We start from the raw sequence: 22,961 nt of genomic DNA, 5'->3' as shown, positions 1-22,961 counted from the left end.
TCAGAAAAAATGATTGCAGAACTTCAGAGCTCCATATTTCTCCACAACGGCAGAAATGATCACCATATACAGCAGGACTTTGGCAAACCCATTCATATTTAAATGGCCTCCATTCCTTAGGAGTTCAATTTCCATCCTTCCAGATCTAATATTCTTTTGGCTTTGTTTATGTGCAGAGCTCTGATCTGAGCTTCAAAAAAATATGTATATCATGGCATAAAAACTACACACTGATTTTATCAGTTGCAAAATCTACGGATCTTACTCATACTTATCCTCAAGTCTTAAAATTAATAAATTTGCAATAAAATATGTATGATGAATACATAGCATTTAACACTGTTACTTTTAGGTTACATATGTATACTATACATTGATGTGTATATTTATTTATTTTTGAATGTTTCTACTTTCTCCTAATTACTTTTTAGCTATTTATTTGTTCTGAGACTGAGGATTAAGCCCAGGGCCTTGTGCATTCTAGACAATCACTCTACCACTGGGCCATATATCCCCATCACCCCCCTGTACTATTTTTAAATTACTGTTTTAAAATTATCTATCTAGTATTAATTAATGTATATACCAAAAAGTTTTAAATAAAACACCGGTCTCTTATTTTAAGAGAATACCATTTGGCTGACAATTTTCTTAAATATTTTCAATATGATATTTTAGAGATTTCAGTGCTGGTATTCTTCTAGATACTAGAACACACATGACATATTTTATTGTTCATTGAGAAATGGCCCAATTATCTATGTTGAAATTAATACTTTAAAATTAGATAAGGCAAATCCATGTTTGCTTGCCATAATTGGTATTTATCATTGATCAGTAATGTATGATAGCCTATGTGAAACATCAAACACAGAATGCATGGTAGGTTACCTCTAGCACCTCTAGGCATGAGTATTGTAAAGGGAAAAAAATCAAAATTACTGTTTTTCTTTGTGGACAACTCTCTAAGGAATACACTGGAATGAGTTCTGTCTGCCCAACTAATTGATAATTATTTAATTAGCAATTTATAATGACAGTGGGATTTTACCCCCCACTAGTCCATCTCTCCTTTAAGCAGAAGTAGACAACCTTGTGCATTTTTGCACTAACTTCTGGGACTTATCTCTGTCCAGAGTATGCCCTTGCTGAGATTTCCAGAGTTCAACTCTGAAAGCAGTGAGTGCCACCACCTCCTTCAAACCCCAGCATTTCCTTTTCCCATTCTAGGGGATGACTGGCATCTTAACAATGTGTGTGGGTGTACAGCCTTGTTGTCTCACTGTGGACAGTTCTAACAGCAGCTTCATTAGTTCCTCTTACAACAAAAGATTGGATTTTTCCCCTGCTTTTTCTTTCTTTCCGTTAGTTGGCATGCGGGTTGAATTTTCCTAGGACCCCCTGCTTGACTTTTTTTTAATTCCTCAACTCCTCTACAATGGTGCAGCTTTTCGAACACTAGGAATTGTAACTGATAGACTGTTTGCAGAGGAACTCATGAAAGTTCTCTTTGTTCTCCCTTCTTTAACCAGGTTTACCAGCCCCTCCCTCTCTCCAACCAAAAAGGAAAAGGAAATCCACTTTTAATTATACATTGATGGAAATCACTGTGTAGGAAGGATGCATTCACCACAGAAGGTCCATTTTATACTTTATCACAAACAAAAAGAACTGTTTGCAGCAGAACAGCAATTCTCAATCCTGAGCAAAAACTTGAGTTAAAATGATCTTCCTCTGTAACATTTCTGTTGGGTATTTTTTGTGAATGAATGAAAGAGCTCTTTTTAAGAAATAAAACTATTAGATTTGGTGTATGTGCCTATGTAATATTCCATTAACTATATGGAGGCTTTAGATAGGTAAAAATAACAAGAATAGTCTACAAATAAATCTCTAAAAACATTTAATATAGCTACACATCTGATTGAAGTTTTTGACAATTCATTCCTCTTGTGTCTTCCCTGCAAGAAAAACAGATGTAGCCTCAAAATGATTTGCAAAGAGGGGGAGGTGGAGTTGTGTGATAAGGTTGGGAATTTTGGGATAATGGGTATATTTTAAGTTATTAAATTTTTAACAAGGAAACTTCAGTATTCTCTCTAGGAGTGGAAAGAAAGAAGAAACATTTAAAGTATCAAGAAATAGGCACATTCTTAAGATAGACTTTCAACTGCAATTGTCTTTATTTTTCCTTGAATATATGCATTCATCATCTTGAGATAAAAAAAAATTCCTTTTTTGTCTTTTGAGGGTTAGTTTATATAGAAAAAAAGGCGATAAAACCTGAATACTGAAGTGAAAACTTGTGCTACTAGGACCTTCAACAATATCACACAAATCACCACTGTACACTCACTGCACCTGTGTGAATCAGACAAGACAACCCATGCCTTCCAAGCAAAGAAACTAAAGCTTAAGAGTGTTAACTAGTGGGTCTTATTAGTTGTGGTCCCATAAGAAAACCAAGCATGTGCAAGAACTTTGGTAATAAGCTATTTAGTATAGAAATTAGAACTTTTATGAATGTGATAGCAGCTATTTAAGAGAAATTCTGAAAGTGAGTTGTAGGGAATCAAAGGTGCAGTCATGAAGTACTGCCCCAGGAGGTCAGCGAGAGCTTGCAGGCCAGTTTACGAAACTATTCATCTGGTAGTAAAGTTGCCCTAAGACTGGGAAGCCTGTGGACTTGTCTGAGGTAATGGTTGCCTCTGGAGAATATGTTGCAAAGTGGGGGAGAAAATGTAATGCCTTTTCCTGACCCACCACAAGGTTCATGGCTAACACCTTTATAACAACAGTCAGATGGACAATAGAGGACCATAGAAAATTTATTTATCAAAGTTATGTGATATCTGGGGTCTCAGAAGTGAAGACCCAAAATTCAGAGAAAACTGTGTTTTTATGGTTAGGTTTTGAAACCAGAGTTTTAAACTGCAGGCCTTAACAACTGGCCACTATCCCCTGAACTCCAATTAAAAAGAAATGGTAAAAGGCAGAGAAAGGAGATTTAGTATGTGGTACAGATCCATTGTGGGAAGACACAAAAGAAACATTTCACCCATCTTTGGGTTCAGATTTGAGATTTAGGTTTAAATAGGAAATGAATTTGGGCAGAGGGCAAAAGTAATGCACAGTTAAACAGTCCCAGTCATGGGAATATTCTGGTGGATCAATGTCTCAGTGCTTGTTTTGGGGAGGACTTCCAGAGAAATTGTTATTGTCATCACTGTCAGGATAAGTAAGTCATTGATGACTGGCCATTGTCTTGCTTTTCCATTCTTTGGGAGTACTTTTCTCCATCCCAACTTGTAAAAATACTATCAACCACTCCTGTCCATCCTGGATTCCATGGTGGCTGCAAAGTGAAGCTCAGAGCAAAGACTGATACAAAAATGGAAGCAGGGATGCCAAGCTTTTCTCTCAAGTTTAATTAATTCATGGACACAAGTTTAGAGTCAGTACTTTCCAGCAAAGGCAGTTTAAGTACTTGTCATAGTTTGATGAAGTGTGGACAATCCTGGAGAACTGATTGAACAAAACAGGGAACAAGACCTCTCTGTTCAGTCTCCTTGGCAACTGGTGATACAACAGGCCACATCTGAAATGGAGGTCTAATGACCTACTTGTGGGTCAGGTAGGTCAGAGATTTCCTTTAGAGCCAGTTCTCACAGGCAAAGCAAGGGAAGGCCAGAGTGACCTTCTTGCTTCTGTGGCTTTTTCAATTACAAAGGCACATTATTTGGGGTATCATGTTCTGAACCCTTACACTTTTGTAGTCTCAGATGCAAGCACATAATAGTGGACTTGGGGCTATGGATCAGCAAAGCCAGTAGTTGGAAAGATAGGCTGGACATGGAACCTGAGGAGAGCAATGACCATTTGAGTCCCAATGAGGACATTTGTATCTGTTTCTTGCCATACCTGACCACCATGGTGTTCTACAAGCAATAGTTTATTCACTTCTACCTTCTGAATGGTACATAAATTCCTTTCTTGGGAAACTTTAACTCTGAACCATAGAAATCAAAGGGTTCTGGAAAATATAATTCCCATCCTTAAATGGGAGTGGTGGTGCCAAGTTGGGTGCATGCAATCCACCACCTTGGCTTAAGGACCAGAAAGTGGCAGAGACAAAGCCAGAGCAGATTTCCAACATGGCATACAATATGCTTCTATTCTATGAGTTGGGGAATTGTCACTACCAATGAGAGGCTTTGCATGATGAATGCAAGGTGCTGGTCTGGACATCATGGGCAGTGACAAGTGACAGAAGTCCAACTCAAAGTGGCTTAAACCAAAAGAGAGAATTTATTGTTCAGTGGGTGTCCAGTGTTGGAAGGAAATTTGTTGCTTAATTGTAATATTCAGATTTCAAGGATTGTGGCATTTAAATGACCTTGTCAGGGCTCATGTATTTCCATCTTGTTGGTTCTCTTCTCTTTCTCTTTTCTGCCAAGAATGTAGAACAGAAAGATCAAAGGCCTAAATTCCCCATGAATATAGTTTTGGAGTTATACTCTAACAGCTTCAATTTCAAAACAAGCTTCTCTTTCCTAATATTTTCAGTAAAAATTTTGGAATTAAATCTCTTTGATTTGGTTCAGTCAGAGTCTTATTGTTGGAGCAATAATTGTGGCCAAGACACAGAAAGGCTAACTTTGCATGATCTCACTTATAAGTAGAATCTAAAACCTTGAACCTATAGAAGTATAGAGTTAAATGGTGGCTACCAGAGGTTGGGGATGAGGAATTGGAGTTGTGGACCAAAGGCTACACATTTCAGTTAGATAAGGGAAATCGGTTTTAGAGGTCTGTTGTATAACGTCGTGACCATAGCTAACAATTATGTACTATATATTTTTAACTGCTAAAAGTAGAAATTAAATGTTTTCATTACAAAAAATATGTAAGGTGATAGATAGGATAACTAGCTTGATATAATCATCCCACACTATATACATACATCAGAACATTGCAGTGTACCCCAAAAGTGTGTATTATTAGCATGTGTTAATCAAAATTTTTAAGTGAAAATAGTAACTTACCAAAGGATGATTGTGCATGACTTGGATTTATGTCCCTTTCAGGTATTAGGTGAAGACAGCAACTTTCAAACTTGAGTGGGAAAAAGTGCATAAGGTATATATGAAACATAAATGAATTTGTGTTTAGACTTGGTTCCCATCCCAAAGGTATCATTATATATATACAAATATTCCAAGACCTAAAAAATTTGAAATAAAAAAATTTCCTAATCCCAAGCATTTCAGATAAGGGATATCCAACTTGTAATGTGCATCATAATTGCTACAGACCATATAAAGGAAAAGCTATTCCCAAGAAATTATTCCGTGAGTCATTTATTCTTATCACAATTACTTAGGAGTTATGCTACGATGTTAACAGTTACTTGTAAACTTTGAAAAGGGAAATGGAAACTCAAGATTTCTAAACCAATTTAGAAAGGTAAAGATGTTTACTGATTCCTGATGGGAGTTACCACCATATAATTTGTTTTGGAAACACATTGCCATATTCAGTTCAAAATCATGGTTTTTTTTAAATTATGTGTTTAAGTCATTGTAAAATAGCATATAATTTGCTAACTCAACTATTATTACAGGCGCAGTTTAGGGTCACTAGGTACAGTCACACTTTTGTTCACCATCATCAGTATCCACCCACAGGATTTTTTCATCTTGTGAAACTCAAATTCTAGACCTATTCATCAGTACCTCCCTAGTCCATCCCAGCCACCATTCTGCTTTCTGTCTCTGTGGATTTGACTGCTCTAGGTATCCCACATAATAGAATCCAGACCGCATTTGTCCTTTTGTTAATGGACTTACTTTAGTCTCCACAAGTTTCATCTATGTTGTAGCATGTCAGTTTCCTTCCTAATTACAGCTGAGTAATACTGCATTATCTGTACGTATCACATTTTGTTAACCCATTATCAGTCTTTTGGAAGATTATTTCTCTGTACTCAACAGTCCATGCCAACTGTTTTAACCTTTCAATAGTCCACTATACCAGGAAGACAAGGAAAACAGAAAGCTTGATCTTTATGCATATGTGCACTTACTAGAATTTGAACACTCTACATTGCCTTTCCTCCCTTGACCAAAACCTGGTCATGGCCGAATTCAGTAGTAATGAGTCTAGGAAAAGTAATCTGTATTGTTGGCAGGTCAAGACATTGGGATAGTAATTAGCAGTGTCTATCATTATTAAGGGGGTATGCACAAGACTTTTCTGAAAGACTACCTATCATGGAACGTAAAGAGAAGCTTCCCAGTTTACAGCAAGGTGTGGACTTCTCAATAGTAAATATAGGTCCTCTCCAAAGGGGATTTTTACATGATTGGGTCTTTAGATAGGCTATTTAGTAAGACCCCTTGTTTGTAGATTTATTACATGTGGTTTTGATTAGGCCCATTAAAGAAAATAATAAAAAGAAAATAAAAAAATATCAAAAACAAAAAAAAATTAATTTCTGCACACAACTCCTGCACACACACTCCACACCTACTGAGATGCACACTGTCCCATGTGATCCTCACCTGTGTTTAAATCCTTGCGTGATCTGCTGAGTGTTTCCTTGGCCTTAATTTTGTTAAAATCTCCCTCCCAAGAAGCCAATGGTGCTCCCAAAAGCAGGCAAAAGTGAATGTGCTTAGTCGAAGTGATAAAGTGAAAATTTGAAATTTATGAAAGACCTTAGGGGAAGTTGAGCAGTGTTAGGGGATAAATGAATCAAGCCTCTGCAGTTCAGAGCATGTGTGGGTTTTCCTCAATGAAGGCACTCCTGAGCCCTTCACTCTGGGATAAAACATGTCTCTGACTTTAGATTTTCTGTTTTTGGCAGGGGGTGATAACAGGGATGGGACCCAAGTTACTGTGGATGCTAAGCAGATGCTCTCTCACTGAGCAAACATCCCTCTCCCCAGTCTTTTCAGTTTTTGGTATTTGTTTATATTCATAAGTCTATCTGGGACTTGGTGTTGAAATTTTAACTTTTGAAATCATTTGTCCTCATTAAAACCCATAAGCTAGGTATTATTTCCATTATACAGAAGAGGAAATTCAGGCAAAGTTTAAAAACATGAAAATATAATAACAACAATAATAGCCACGTTCTGTGAATCTATTGCACAAAAGTACGGTGTTAGGTATGATGTACACACCATTTCTCGTTGCAACCCTAGGTAAATAAATACTAGCATCCTCACTTAACAATGAGTGAGCTAGGCTTGGAGATGTTAAATAACTAGCCAAAGATGATACACCCAGAGTGTGTGTGGTGTGGACAAGATTTAAATTGACTAACAGCAAAACTTACGCCTACTGTTTTCCCCACACTTTTGTTTTTGGCTGTCCTCCTTGTGTAATGAATACACAAGCATACATGCAGTTACAATGGCTTTCACATGCAGAAGCTTGGTTATACCTGGGTAGATGTTTTCCTTCCACCTGCAGTGGAAGATGTTCACCTGCTCTCTTCAGATGGTTCTTGGTCCCCTTCTCTGCCTAATCAAGAGCTTGGTTTCTGTCATATGTTCTTCTGCAGTGAAGACTGCTCTCCTCTCTTGGATCTTCCTGCCATACTTGTCTAGCTACTATTTCATTCTCTGTCTTCTTTCAGAGAAAAACTACTCAAAAAAGTGTTGTAAATTCAGAATACCTTCTTCTTCATTTCTGGTTTCTCATCAGCCAGCTCCATTTTGGCTACTGTCACCACCATTCCACAAAATGACACCAATTCAGATTGTAGATGGTCTCTAAGCTGCCAAATAAGATGATAGCAACCTAGCAGGGTGCATGGCTCACATCTGTAATCCTATTTACTGAGGAGGCAGAGGTCAGGAGGAATGCAGTTGGAGGCCAGCTAGAGTAAATAGTTCACAAGACTCTATCTTGAAGAAAACCCAATACCAAAAAGGGCTGGCAGAGTGATTCAAGTGGTAGAGTATCTACTTAGCAAGTATGAAGCCCTGAGTTCAAAGCCAGTGTCACCAAAATGACAGCATCCTGGCCAATCTCTCAGTGGATTCAGTAGTGATGATGAATCTTTTTCATTCTTTCTTTCTTTCTTTCTTTTTCTTTCCTTCCTTCCTTCCTTCCTTCTTTCTTTTCTTCTCCCTGTGACATTATTTGGTGATTTTATTTAACTAATATTGTTGCATGTCTATGTGGCTAGAACTTTTCCAGATACAAACAAATACAAGTTCTCATGGGGGACACAGGCAATAATGCATATAAATGAATAAAATTCATAGTGCATCATATATTTCTATATGCTATTGACTAATGAAGCAGGTAAATGAGGTAAGTAGAGTTGAGAAAGAGATAACAACTCAAAGATGTCTAGACCTCACTACTAGATGTTTAAGCAAGAGACCTGAAGTGGCACATCACAGCCAAGAGAGGAAGAACACTCTCAGCAGAAAGACCAGCCAGTGGAACACACTGAAGTAGGAAATGGTCCTCTATGCTGGAGGGATAGGAAAGAGGCCAGAGTGACAGGAGAGAGAGGAGGAGAGGGGAGAGGAGGGGAAAAAACAGGAAGGGAGGGAAGGGGGAGAGGAAAGAAGGCTAGGAGAAGAGGGGAGAGGACAGGAGGAGAGGGGAGAAGAAGGGAGGAGAGAAGAGAAGAAGAGGGGAGAGAAGAGAAGAGGGGAGGAGAGGAGAACAGGGGAGAGGAGATGAGAAGGGAGGGGAGAGGAGAGGTAAAGAGAGAAGGAGGAGGAAAGAAGAGGGGAGAAAGAAAGTATGGGAGAGGAAGAGGGGACGAGAGGAGAGAAAAGGAGGGAAGGGAAAAGGATTAGTGAGGAGGATTAGCAGCCTTGGGGGCCTAGAAAGGGGTTAGCTTTTTATCCAGATGAGTGGGACCCATGGCGGGTTCTCGAGCAGAGTGACATCATGTGTGGGATGCATTCTCAGGGTCACCGGTTTCTTGAGCAGAAAGGGAAGAAACACAGAAGCTATTCTGGAATTCCCGCAAGAGTTGGAGGAGGTGGGTGAAGGCCGTGGGTGCATTGAGAACTGGTGAGGGTCTGGATCTATTTTGAAAGACATATTCATTGTCATGAAAGACAATTCATTAATATCAGAGTGGCCTTTAAATTTTTTTTCTGTAATTTTCCTCATTGGCTGCCTTTTCCGTCTCAGTTTCCTTAGCTGGCATTTGTGCTGCTCACTGTCTACACATCCATATGTTGGAGTTTCAGGTTAGTTCTTCCTCTGTTCTCCATCTCTGCTTCCTTTGTGGAGAATCTTTGTCCTTTAATTGTTCTAAATAACAGCTAGCCGTAGAAGACCCCGCCACCCCAGTTCTCGATGCTTCCTCCGAATTTCAGACTTATGTTTACCTCGTTTATATTCCCCACATGGATGTTTAATAAAAGCATCAAACCTAGCATATTGAAAGCAGAATCGTCAGTTCTTATCCCAGATCTGCAATCTTAGCCCTTGGGTTTGTTTTTCATGAGTAATTCATTCAATTACTTAGACCAGAAGCTTGAGTTTAATGTAACTTTTATTTCTTTTCATACCTCACATCATCACATCCCATTTACCAGTAAGTGCTTGGGATTTTATCTTTGAATGTATACATCTATCACAAACGGGTTCCCTTATCTTCAACTCCATCCGTCTTTGACTAAACTAACATTCTCTTGCTTAAACTCCTGCAGCGGTCACTTAATTCTATTCTTGCCTGCACAATTCACTGTTTATACAGAACTTAGTATAAAATTTTATCTCTTACTTAAAATTCTTAAATAACTTCTACATGTTCTTATGATATAAGACCCTGTATGATTTGCTTATTTTTAAAATCTTACCCTGCACTCTCTGAATTTACTGTGCTGCAGACACATTGGTCTTTTTTCTCTTCCTATAGCACAGTGATCTTATTCTGGATGCCGGGCCTTTGCAGCTCCCATTCCCTCTCCATGAAATATCTTGCCTCAAATGTTACACGACTGGCTTCTTCTTGTTCAAAATTCAAGTCCAACACGACTTCTTCACTAAATGCTTGCCTGACAATCTTAACCTTACTTCTCTTGCCCCAGACCCCCAAGTGGTCTCTGTTCCACTGTTAACTCAATGTATCCCTACCTGAAATTACGTAGATTATTTATTTGTTTTGTATTTCTCTTCCCCCACTAGAATGCTCATGACTGTACTTCAGTATCTAGAACAGGGCTACACAATACAAGGCACCGGCCAAAAATTTATTATTTTAAGAGAAATGAATGAATATCATTTATCCTACTTCTGTACTATTAGGAAGATTAGAGGACCAAAGCTAAGAATTAAGAAACAAGAGTTAAGCAGGAAAAATAAGTCAGAAATTCAACTCAGATGAACTTTAAGCTTCCTGGACTCTGCTAACATCTGTCACTTAAAAAGGGGGAAAAGGTATTCTACCTGATTTGCTCTGATCTATTTGGTGATCAGGATTGCTTTCAGAATAGTAGTTACTGTTCTGAACATTTGTGTTCTTGCTTCAAACCTGGCCAGTGCTTTCTCAATCTGCCAGACATCATGGGTCCAGGGAATGAATCACAGAAGCCATTTAATTTTGAGTCCCTATATTTCCTTTAGTATGACATTTTATCACAGAAGACAGGGTAGTGGGAGACAGAACAGTCCCTGAAATGTCCGATCCTTGGGTCACAACTCAAAAGAGACCTACATGTGTTTTCTCAGTTTACCTGTTGAGTTCTCTGTATCTTCAGAACTGGTGGAGAGACCAGTTGGAATATTAAAAGGCAACATAAAATTTATGGGTAATTGCCTTGTATATCAACTGGTTAAATTTAAGTGAATTATTTTACCCCCCATCCCCTATCATGTGACTGCTAGAATACCAGTGAGGTTGAACAAATCCAAGAACGTTTTTTAAGGTTCTTGCGTTGAAGATTATACTCTTAACATGTATTTGCTCTCATGTGTTTGGTCCAGCTAGTCCTAGTCTTTTTTTTCTATTGTTACCAAGAGTCAGTTTTTACTGTGAGATTTTCTGTTGCTGTGATTTCATTTGTTGTTTTGTCTTTAATGAAGTGGTAGAGAGAACATGTTTTTGAGTAAATAAACACACACACGCTTAGTGTTAAGTGTTTGGTTCAGTATTCTAGTTGAGTGCCTGTGCTCAAGTGCTCTGTTTAGAAGTATTTTCATGTGAAAACACTTTATAAACTGCTAATCCCAGGTTACTTATTATGAAGTGAGCTGTGCAAGTTATCAAAGACTTTAATTAGATAAACTAGTTTACTTCAGCTAATCTCTCCAGATGTTGACTGTCAGCGATGAGGAAAAATTTGAGTGTAGGTCTTTTTTTGAGTCTGTTTCTCATTTGCTGCAAACAACCACCACATACTCTGAAAAAGCCGTGGCAGCTGTCCAGCCCCATGGTTTCTGTGACGGTTTTTGTCTGATGGAGGAAGAATTTGCATATGTTTGCTCTTGGACAACATTAGGAATCCCTCATCTGCTCTCTTGCCACTTTCTCCTCTGTGGCATCTGTGGGAAACACCGGTTCACACGAAACTAAAAGAGTTCACTCCGCTTGTGTTCTGTTGAAGTTGAAGTTTTCAGGCCATCTTGGCACTTAGGCTCCTTCGTTTTGTTGTTTCGTATCACAATCTATTTGAATATCCACATTAGTACAATAACCACCGCGACGACATGGCTATGTTCTCGTTTCTGAACACCGTGCATTGTAACTTGCTCTTTTGTGTTCTTAGAGATTAATGAGAAATTATTGGGGTACAAAGCTACTTACAGAAGCATGGATAGAAATGATTATTTATATTTTGAACATTTTACCTGTGTGTTTCTTAAGCTTGGGAAAACATGTTAATTTTTCAAAACATTTAAAATATAAAATAAATCATTTATATATGCTCTTGAAGTTATAAGAAATTAAGCATTATCCATTTGAAAGAAAGTAATCATGTCAGACGCCAAGATGTAAGGGAGATGTGATAATCATAGTGGAGACCAGATACAGGTAAGAAAAATTTCAATTACATTAATCTCTGATAGAAAGGTGAAACCTTCCCTTGTGATCAAAAAGTAGCACCACATTGCTCCTTCCTTCCTTTATTTTTTAAACGTTTTTTGTAAGACGAGTCAGGGAAATTTAAGTACAGAGTATACTTGAAAAAGTGGGTTGGATTTGTCCATTGACGGACTGCAAGTAGGCAGGTGGAGGCCGTCCTGTCCAAGTGCAGTCCGAGATTGTTAAGTACCCACTTGCCACCTTGGTACTCGCTGTGCACACCCTCTGCCCCATTCCTTGCGTGTTTGCCTCCTCCTTGTCCCATGCAGAATTAAACACTGAACATCCATTGAACTTTGGGAAGCAGCACTACAGATGACTGTGATGTTCATGACTACAAAGCTCATTTTAAAATGATTGTTATATTATTTTTGTTCAGAAACGATATTTGGCAGGATTGTCATCAAGATGGCATTGCTGTCACCTCTTCCAAGTACATTCACAGAACCCCTTTTGTGCCACCGTGCTGGGTCTCAGGTGGCAAAGTAGAGGCTTTGCAGTGACAAGGAAAGGCAAATAGAGAGGGGACATGAATGTCTGTGTGACCTTCAGGCAGACTCTGGGCAGATGACAGACAAGAAGGGCCCAGGCTCTCTGGCGAGCTTGCCTGCTGTAGTGCGGTAGCAGTTGAGGTAGCGTGGAATGAAATGGCTTTTGAGAACCATTCTAGGTTGCACTTTAGTAAAGTCTGGACTGTCAAGCTTTAGGAGTATGTTTTTGTCAGTACTGTGGTTTGAACTCAAGCCCTCATGCTTCCTAGGCAGGTGCTCTACCACTTGAGCCACTTTTTCAACCCTTTTCTTGTGTTGGGTGCTTTCAAGATAGGGTCTCACAAACTATTTTCTCAGTCTGGCCTCAAACCACGATCTTCCTGATTTCTGCTTCCTGAGTAGCTAGAATTACAGGTGTGAGCCACTGGCACCCGGCTAAGCTTTAGGCTTTTGTTAATATTCTGAGTGTTTATTAGAATGGCATTATTTTAATAACATTTAAAATTTTTCCTAGTTAATAAAGGCATAAATTCAACTACTTTAATAACATATAAAGTTGTAAATATTGTTCACATATTTATTTTTGCTTAAAATGCTATTTCATGATAATAGCTGGTAAAGGCATTAAAATAAGACATCTATCAAATATTGTGTGATCTAGGCATGACATGTAATAGGAAATATGTGTTGAAGAATGATTTCCTTTGATCAAAATTCCAGTTAAAGAGAGAGGAATATGGGGGACCTTCTTATTTCTCCTCTTCTCTACACCCATGTGTTTGTGTGTGTGTTTCAAAGATCAAAAATAATTACACACACCTTCTCTAACACACTAGGAAACAACCACAAATTAAAATGATTGAAATTTGAAATCCAGTTTAGTTGGAAGGAAAATGCAATGTAGGAAACAAATATTCATAGATAAGGTGCAAATTTAAGAATTTTGTTAAAAGTGAATGTGTCCAGTCATGGCCCTGTCCTTGGTTCTGGGAGATCTGAGGAGGGGTTTCTTTTCTTTCTTTTTTAAAATATTTTTTCTGTGAATAAGGGACCATTTTAAGACATTCTATAAAAGGAAAATCGTAGGCACCTATCAATAGGTGCTGAGACAACATTAGATGTATTTGTCAGGAAAATGTTTAGAAAGTAGACACAGCAGTCAATATCTTCTACCTGAGTAGAAGTATTAATGAAAAATGTGGATTAAACTCTTCAAAGAATGATAATTTCCACATGGCATTGTTAATGGTATCTTTCTTTTTTATTTTACTCTTGTAACCATTTTATTGTTTTATAAATTTTTGTTAGGATATATTCCTTATATAGGGGGATTTATTGTGACAATTCCAATTAGACTTATACTGTACATTACTTACACCGCCCCCATCTTCTTTCCCCATCAACCCCCTCCCCACCCCACTTAAAGCAATTGCAAGAGGTTTCTTAGTTCTGTTTCGTATAATATGTGAAGTCATCTGCCATCCACCCTCATCTGAATCTCCTTCCTTCAGCCTCTGAGGAGGGGTTTTCTGAGGGAGCGTTGCTGTACCCAGAGCACATCTCAGGGCAGAGATGAAGGAGAAATGATAAATTTGTCACCCCCTTAAGATGAAGTAGTCCATTTGTCAGGTGCAATTTTCTCTGATGCTGCTGACCACACATGGCTACAAATAAATACATGAACATGGAATCTCAAACAAAAATCAGTGACGCTGGTGATTTGGCTGTGATCCCCACAGATATGCTGATTTCTCTGAGGAGCAACTTGGAAGACTGTGTAAAGTAATCTTCCCAAGGAAAAGAACATGCGTCATTGCAGAAACGAGGGGCTGGGGGCAAGGCTCGAGCTATAGAGCATCTTCCTGGCAAGCATGAGGCCATGAGTTCAAACCCCAGTCTGTCCCCCTGTCCTGGAAAGAATGTCCTTTGATGCTGGATGCTCCTGTGCAGTCAATTCCTCTCTCTTCTCTGGCTTCTGTTAAAGAAAATAAGCTGACTTTGACAGAACTAGCCACATACAAAAATAACCAGAAGAAAACAGGCATAAAGGTAGCAAACACAAATAAAAAGAGAAAAAGAGAAGACATGAAAGGAAAGTAATGTGTAAAGCAGGAAGGAAATTCTCTACACGTAAATAATTATGCTGGAAAACAAAGAAGGACATGTGCATGACTCCTCAATTGTTTCCCATCCTAGAAGAGTTCCTGGGGTCCCATTTAAGAAAATCCACAGATTCATCAATCATGAAATTATACTTCAGATGTGCAGTCATGTTAAAAACCATAGAAACACATGGCCACTACGGCCAGCACTAAATGTAAGGGAGACACAAATGCCTTTAATACAGGTACTTAACTTGGCCAAAGCAATTAAGAATGGCTTCTTTCTAGAAATTTCCTTCAAGCTGAATGTTAGACATACAGCATGTGCAAAGGTCCTGGGGTGGGAAGAAGATGGTGGACACAAGTATTTGATAGCGACCATTGTGAAAGGAATAGCACGAGAAGTGGGAAGAGAAGTGTATGAAATGAGGCATGGGGAGTAAGTGAACACCAGAGTCTCTCTCTCTCTCTCCCTCTTGTTTAGTTTTTTCTTAAATAATTGTTTTCTTTAAAATGTTTCAAGCATTTTAAATAGCCTTTGGAAAAAGATGGCTCCAACAGTGTGTGCAGAAGAATACATTGTGGAGTGTTTATTCAATGAATTTCAGTGCATGCACACAGATAAATGTTTTAAAACTATTAAAAATAATATTATTGAAACATGTTTTTGGCACAAAGAATGACCTTCAATATGTAAATGAAGATAGCACATGAAAATGAAATATCTTGTCCTTACCTCAGGCTGGCATGTTCTTAGAACAAAAATATATCCACTTACATGAAGTTTTAGCTAAACTTGGGTTTTGATGGGGAAGGAATATATTTGGCAGTTATCGAGCTAATTTGTGGCTTTTTAAAAAAGGCAACATAAAACAAATTAATAGCCTGTACAACCCTGATGGACTGTCTGATCCACTTACCAAGTTTTATTTTCACTGCTCTAGAGAAAAACAAAGAAGCCAGCGAAATTAGGGACCATCCATACAAGAAATCGTCTGAGTGAATAAATAAATGTGCAATTTTGTTGTGAGATAGTCACTTTCCTCCATAAAACTGTCCTGTCTGAGCTCCCTTGGAAGAAGGGGAGAATGCAGTAATATGACTTCAGAACAAATAAATAATGGAAGAATTTCAAAACGGAATGAGCTTTACTTTGAACTATCCAATCTTCCTGAGACTGCAAATTGTGCTGGAATAGCGAATGGCTTCTCTCATGATTTTTCTTCCAATCAGGAGGAAAATATAACATGAGGCTTTCCCATGGATTTCAAGATATCTAATCACATGCCTAGTGGCAAAAGAAAAGAAATACATGAAAAATTCATGAGGAATTTATGTACATAGTATGTTCAGCTCAATTTTCATTTTACACCAAATTTCTGAAATACAAAATCGTGTTTATTCTGATTTAATAATCTGATGTATTTGAGAGTGTTTAAATGCAATCATCATAAATCAATTTCTGAATTATTCTGGTAAAGTCTTTTGCCTAAATATTTTCAATATAGCAAAGTTTTTTGATTGTCAGCAGAGAGTTATTGTCCATTATCTTTTTTATTATGTCTTAATGTTTCATAAATTTCAAATTATGTTATTGCTGATATAAAGGACTCTATCTAATAAGGGTAAACTTGATACAAGTCCAAATTCTGCATGTAGAATTTGATTTGGGTAATATCAGAAGTGAGGCAATTCTCCAGTATGGATTTCTACACTTAGTCTTTGAAGCAAAGCAAACCTGAGTTTGAATCACAACTTCACTGGTTATGAGCACAGGGACATTGGAGAATTTATTTCTTCAAACCTATTTCACATCATCTCACTATCCTGTTTAAATGCCTTCAGCTACACTCATTTCTTTGTGAATAAAATTTGTAGTCCTTAAGATTGGTCATGGATTTCAAGGATCTGGTTCCTGGCCATCTCTGTCACCACCTCCCTTCTGAGGTCCCTCCCATATTTATATTGGTGTCCCTTGGGCACCTGCACACATTATTCCTTCATCTTGTCGTCCCTCTTTTCCAATCACCACCAAACCCACTCATAAATGACTATGCACTGGCTCCTAAATGCTTATTTAATTTGCTAGTATAAGGACAACACCAGGTGCATATTAACCTTGCAAACACATTGAAAAATAATGACTTCTAATCTGGGATATCCCCTGCACTGTGTTGGGAACAACACGAAACAGATATTCAGCTCTCTCTCAAGCTGTCCGTCTTGAGTTAGTGATACGTTTGGTCATTGATATGTCATAATGAAGGTGCAATGGAACCTGTGTAGCATACATCAGCTTACACCAGTTAATTAGCAGGAATTATCATTTTAAATACACAGAATTGTTATTTGGGGGGTTGAACTCAGGGTCTTGCACTTGTTAGGCAAATGGGCTACCATTTGAGCCCTGCTCCCTCCCCCCAAGACCTTTTTGCTTTAGGGTTTTTTTTTTTCTCATAGGTTCTCAATTTTACCTAGCTTTGAACTGTGATCCTCCCATTTTCCCATTCTTCATAGCTGGGATAGAAAAGAAGTTTTTGTCAAAATATGTTTTAAAATTTTCGGGTGTTTCATATATAATTGAGCACTATTACATTGAGTAGATTTTTAACCAGTCTGTAGTTGAAATATGATGTTAAGAATAAAGTAACAGCAGTGAGTACCTTCCATTCATAAAGGAAAGGCAAGCAGGATTTCCAGATAAAGCATCCTTGGTATTCTTGAACCTCTAAACCAAGGTCATAACTTCCTATCTTCAGAATTCCTATTATGTCTGCCGTAATCTGTTAGGTGACTATATCCAAATGCCTTCAACTAGGTAATTTATTAGGAGTAAATGTAAATTCACTCTTTGCAGCTGTGGAATCTAGGAAGTCCGTGATCACAGCACTTGCAGATTTGGTGTCTGGAGAGGTTTCACTCTCCTTCCATTCTCATGGGATGCAAGGAGAAATGCTGTGTTCTCTCAAGGAGAGGAAGACAACCTCGCGAATTAGGACACTGATCCCATTTGTGAAGGGGGACTCCTCGTGACTTAATCACTTCCCAAACACTCCACTTCTTATATCTCCACAGTAAGAATTAGGTTCCAACCCAATTCTGGAGGAACACATTCAGACCACACCACTATGTGTGAAAAATAAGCCACCAGTTTTTGAACTTTTGTAAATCTAGTCTTTATACACATGTGAAATCATCCCTACATGATACAATCGATAACCCAATTTCATCAAAGTAAAAGGTCCATCACAATTGTTTCATTCTGACATCTTTGATATTTATTGCTTTTGTAGCTTGGATCATGTGTGATTTGTAAATTACTTTTTGGTTTTGTTATGTAAGACCAGCAAGGTAAAGAATGTATACCTTAATATGATAAAGAAAGTTTTACATTACTCAAACACAGTTCTAGAGTCTTAAGCATAAAAGTGACCATTTATAGAGTCAGTAGGACACTGAACACTAAACAGATCACCACATATTGCATCCTGGTTTATAGCTGATCATTCGTGAAGTTTGCAATATCAGCCTTCATATCTACAGGTTGTGCTCTTCAACCTGTAGAATGGAGAATATAGGATACAGAAGAATGGAGTATAGGATAAAAATACATTCTCTTCATATGGAGAATATAGGATACAGAAGACTATCTGGGTATGAGAGAAAAATACAACATTTAGATTTCCATGTCATTATTTATATATTTTCATTTGTTCGTATTTAATTTTGTGTATGTTTTATAAGTAGCACACCACATTAGTCTGTACAGGTGCACTTTAGTACTTATGCTCAAAACATTTTTACTGATAAGAATGTGTGATATAAAATTTTTGAAGATAAGCACTCTAATAATTCTTTCTTCTTCACACTGAAGAGATCCATATTTTTAGACTTTACTTCATGGAGTCCTAGAAGTTCTTTGAAAGCAGTCACAATGGAGATGAAGCCTGAGAAAAGGGAAATTCGAGACAATCTAATCCTCTAAGCTCTGTCTTCCTACCTCCCTTTTACATTTTCTTTTAGCATTAGACTTCCGAGTTATTTTTTCATAAGAATAAGTTCTAACATTTAAAAAGTTTGAAGAACATCTGACTAAATGATGTCTAAGGTCACAATATGATCTAAAGTTTCATTGCCTAGGTTCAGAGTTGCCCTCCATTCTGGAAGTAAAATAGGAAGAAGCACAAAATACATACACACAACTTTTCATGTTAGGGACCTGTGTTAAGATTCCAGGTTCATGATATAATTAGCAATATCAGATATAAGTGTGAAAGTAACCAAAAACACACCTGCAACTTGAGTGGTAGACAATACACAGTAATGGTTACGCATAGACTCAGAGCTCTCCTATCAGAAACTCAGTGAAAGGGGGCTGTATTTTAGTAGGTCTCTAAGATCATCAGTGTGAGTTTGCACTCCTCCCAGTGACATGTTTTAATTTCTACCTTTCACTTCTATCCTAATTTAGTGGTGCATTCTACAGGTCTTGATTATAAGGTTGGCTAACTCAATTGATTGCTTTGGGCTTCATTTAAAAAAAAAGAGTACTACTGGATTTTGGTACTATATTTTTTTCAGAATTGGACAGCCTAGCTCTTAAATGCCTGTGCAATCTTGATGAGAATCAGATATAAGTTCAGTTGCCTCATAAATACAGAGAACCATGTCATCATAAGTTATTTCACCTGTTCATCGTCAGGAAGTAAAAACAAAGCTGTAATACCATTTTTTGGACTTTCTATTCTCTACCCACTTCACTAGAATCAATCCAAGAATTTTATGAAGTCTAGAAATAAAGAGAGAAACAAACAAAGAGAGAGAGAAAGGAAGGAAGGAAGGGAGGCAGAAAAGAAAGGGAGAAAGAAAGAGAGAGAGAAAGAAAGAAAGGAAGGAGGAAAGGAGGGAGGGAGGGAGGAAGAAAACAATTTGCAGTTGCTATGCCTGGTCTAGCTTCTCTGCCAAAATTTTGGCATGAATCATGAATAAGAGAGAAAATGCACTGAGAACATGACTACAATCATAGGCACTTCTGAGCCATTTTCAAAATCCACTGGCCTGTTGAATATGAAAAAAGCACATACGTAACCCAGCCAATGCCTTTCCACCATGATTGTGCTGGGAAAGAAGTGGCAGAGATAGTCCAGATTCACTTGTAATTAGCCATAGCTGTGAACCTGACTTCATCCTTCAGTGGAGGGTTGGGGCACATTGGTAGTAAAAGCTTCTTCTATCTATCTCTGCTTGCTGAGGATGCATTGTTCCTGACAGAGAAATTTTTGCAACTAGCTTTGCCTACATTTTTATTTTCTTAAGCTAATCCTCTCTTTCCTGTTGTACACTATCTCTCCTCCATCTTTGGCTAGAACTCTGAATACAAATATCCAATTGTTGAAAAACAACTTTGCCTATAAAATAACACACCTTGCTTCACATATGAATATTTATATATGGATATTTTTGTGCTCTTAATCAGCCTAAACTCTTGAATAAAAAAGTTGTTATAAAAATTAGGTGCTCTAAAGACAGGAGACAATGAGGGCAAACTAGCTGCTTGTTTCTACTCTTAAAACGTGCCTTTCTAGGCAGAGCCTTTGGTGTGTGTATGTCTGTGTCTGTCTGTCATCTGTCTGTCTGTGTCTGTGTTTGTATAAAGCTCATAGCTCAGAAGTGCCTCACATTTAGATTCTTGATATCAGCAAAATATTCAAAGAAATATAAAGAGAGCAAACACAATTTAAAAGGTTGGTGAGAGATAATCACTCTGTATTTTTTAGATTTAATCAATCAAAGTATTTTCACCTAAGAGGTTGTTTTAAAGAAAGAATGACAAATTCTATGTCAAATATATTCTTTTCCAAAAACAGCAGAAATGAATGAAATTTTTTAAAAAACTAGAGGAGAAATGAAAATTTTGAGAAAAGCATAGTTGACTCAAATAAAGGTGAATATGTTTCAGGCAGACATGGGTCACAAATACACTATTACAATCAGAACTCAAATCCTGTTCCCTTGCTCAGGGTCCAGATGCAGGAAGTAGTGGTCAGGCATTGGCCCCTATGGGGTGGAAGAAACAAAAGTGTTCACTGAAAGCAGAGTCCAGGAGTCAGGCTCAGGGGTCAAGAACCTAGCAGAACCCTCCTGGCTTTGATGAATGATACAGTTCTCGTCTACAAAGTCCATTTGCTGTCTTTGGCTTGGTTTCTAGGGAGCAAAGGAAACAGGCCCAGTCTCCAACCAAGATCTGAGGCAAACTGAGGCTGAAGAGGCAGGACCTGCAAACCCTGATTACAACGTGCACCCTGGGCCACCTCTAAAAATCCTGGTTGCAGATGTGCTCAGTGGTAGGGTGCTCGCCTAGCATGTGCGAAGCCCTGGGCTGCCACACCAGCACTGCAACAAAACAAAAGCAGCAAACACCCTCCCGCTTTTAGATTAGGAGCCCAGAGGGCTGCGTGGAAGCTAGTGCCAGGGCAGGGAGGGGTAGAAACGGATGGAAATGAATGGGGAGGATATAAGAATATTTCCAAGTGAAAATTAATCTGCAAGTGTAAATTTCAAAGTCATAAAAAAGTCTAATGCTAAGAAAGACCAACCAAAATAAACTATTGAAAGGGAAATTCATTCCAGGTAAATTTAGATTTTATAAAACAATCTGTCAACTTTTAAATAAATATGTTATAGATTTTGAAAGTCACTTTCTTTGAAAAGAATGACAACTTATGAAACAAAATAGCCAAAAGGAATAAAAAAGAAGATAAGAAAAAATTTAAATCTTGAAAACATTTAATCTTGCAATAATTTAAATGAAATTTAACCTGGGATAAAGTGGATATGCTCAGAGAGGAAACTGGTAAAATGTTGCTGTAATGTGTTGAAGACAGAACACATGAAGAGCTGTGAAGAAACATAGCAAATTAAACTGAAATGCTCTCAAAATGATTGAATAAGAGAACAGACTGGAAGGAAAATTGTACTTTAAAGCAGATTAGATATGAATACATCCAAATCTTGGTACTTTACAATCGTATTTCAGATCAGATTTCTATAAACAGATGGTCTGGAAGACAGACCCACAAAAGCAGTTTTTGCTCACTAAGGAATGGCGTGCAAAGTGACAGTGACGATTCTTCGCCAGGGTGATTTGGTATCAGTTAATGTCAGAAGTTACTAAAATTGAATCCCCAGTAGTATAGGGAAAATATTTATCAACAGAATTTTATTCCCACACAAATCCTTCTTTCAGAGTAAGGGAGGGGGATGGTATTTATAAACATATAAAGATGTCCCTTAAACAACCAGTAAAGGATGTACCTCTATAAAATGAAAGTAAACACAGATATATACTAAATATATGACATTGATAAGAATTTGTCTAAAACATTGAATATTAATTACTTAAGTGAACTTGAAACCCTTTTTTTACTAGGATCTTTTTTCTTTCATTTTTACGAAAGGGCTTCACTATGTAGCCCATGGTTGCCTCAAATTCATGACCCTTCTGCTTCAGCTTCTTAAGTGCTGGGATTACAAGAGTGTAACCTCACACCCAACTAAACCATCTCTTTTTGTTTGACTAAAAGAAGAAAATGCAAGTCTGAGCAACACTAATGTAATGGGGGTGGAAGTTGTTCAACTGTATGTAAGTCATGCCACTGGTTTTATTGTTATTGAAAAGATAGAAAATATTGAATACAGATGTGTGTGGGTCTCAAAAATTTAAAAGTGGTTCCCTAAAGAATTTAAAAACTTATGGTTTCTAAATTAGAAAAAAGAAGTATATTATGTGTTATGTATATGGTACTTACACATAAAATGTATACATATAAATAAATGATAAAATAACAAAAAATAAAATATCAAGAATAATTCCAAACCTATCAACAATCACATTAAAGATAAAATGGGCAAAACTACTCTATTAAAAATGTGATCAATTTATACAGCCAAAAGTAAACCCACAATGTTTTGCCTATAAAGAAGCACTCCTAGAACAAAACCGTATTGAAAAGCTGACTGCAAAGTAATGGGAAAAACATATGTCTTGCAAACAATTAGCCACAAAGTAGACTAGCAATATTAATCGGTCAAGTATATTTTAAGTGAGAATATTCAGAGAAATAAAAATATATTAATGAAAAACACAATAATTACAAATTTGTATGCATTTAATTGCACAGCTTCAAAATATCTGAACCAATAACTGATCAGATGCAGACACGGGTCTCTGTACATTCATACTGTGTAGTGTTAATTCATCTTACAGGAAACTGATAAGTCAAACACATTCATAAGGAT

This window comes from Castor canadensis, chromosome 17 (genome assembly GCF_047511655.1).
Source record: "Castor canadensis chromosome 17, mCasCan1.hap1v2, whole genome shotgun sequence".
Classification (NCBI taxonomy): Eukaryota; Metazoa; Chordata; class Mammalia; order Rodentia; family Castoridae; genus Castor; species Castor canadensis.
The sequence above is the reverse complement of the archived record's forward strand: the minus strand, read 5'-3'. Positions refer to the sequence as shown.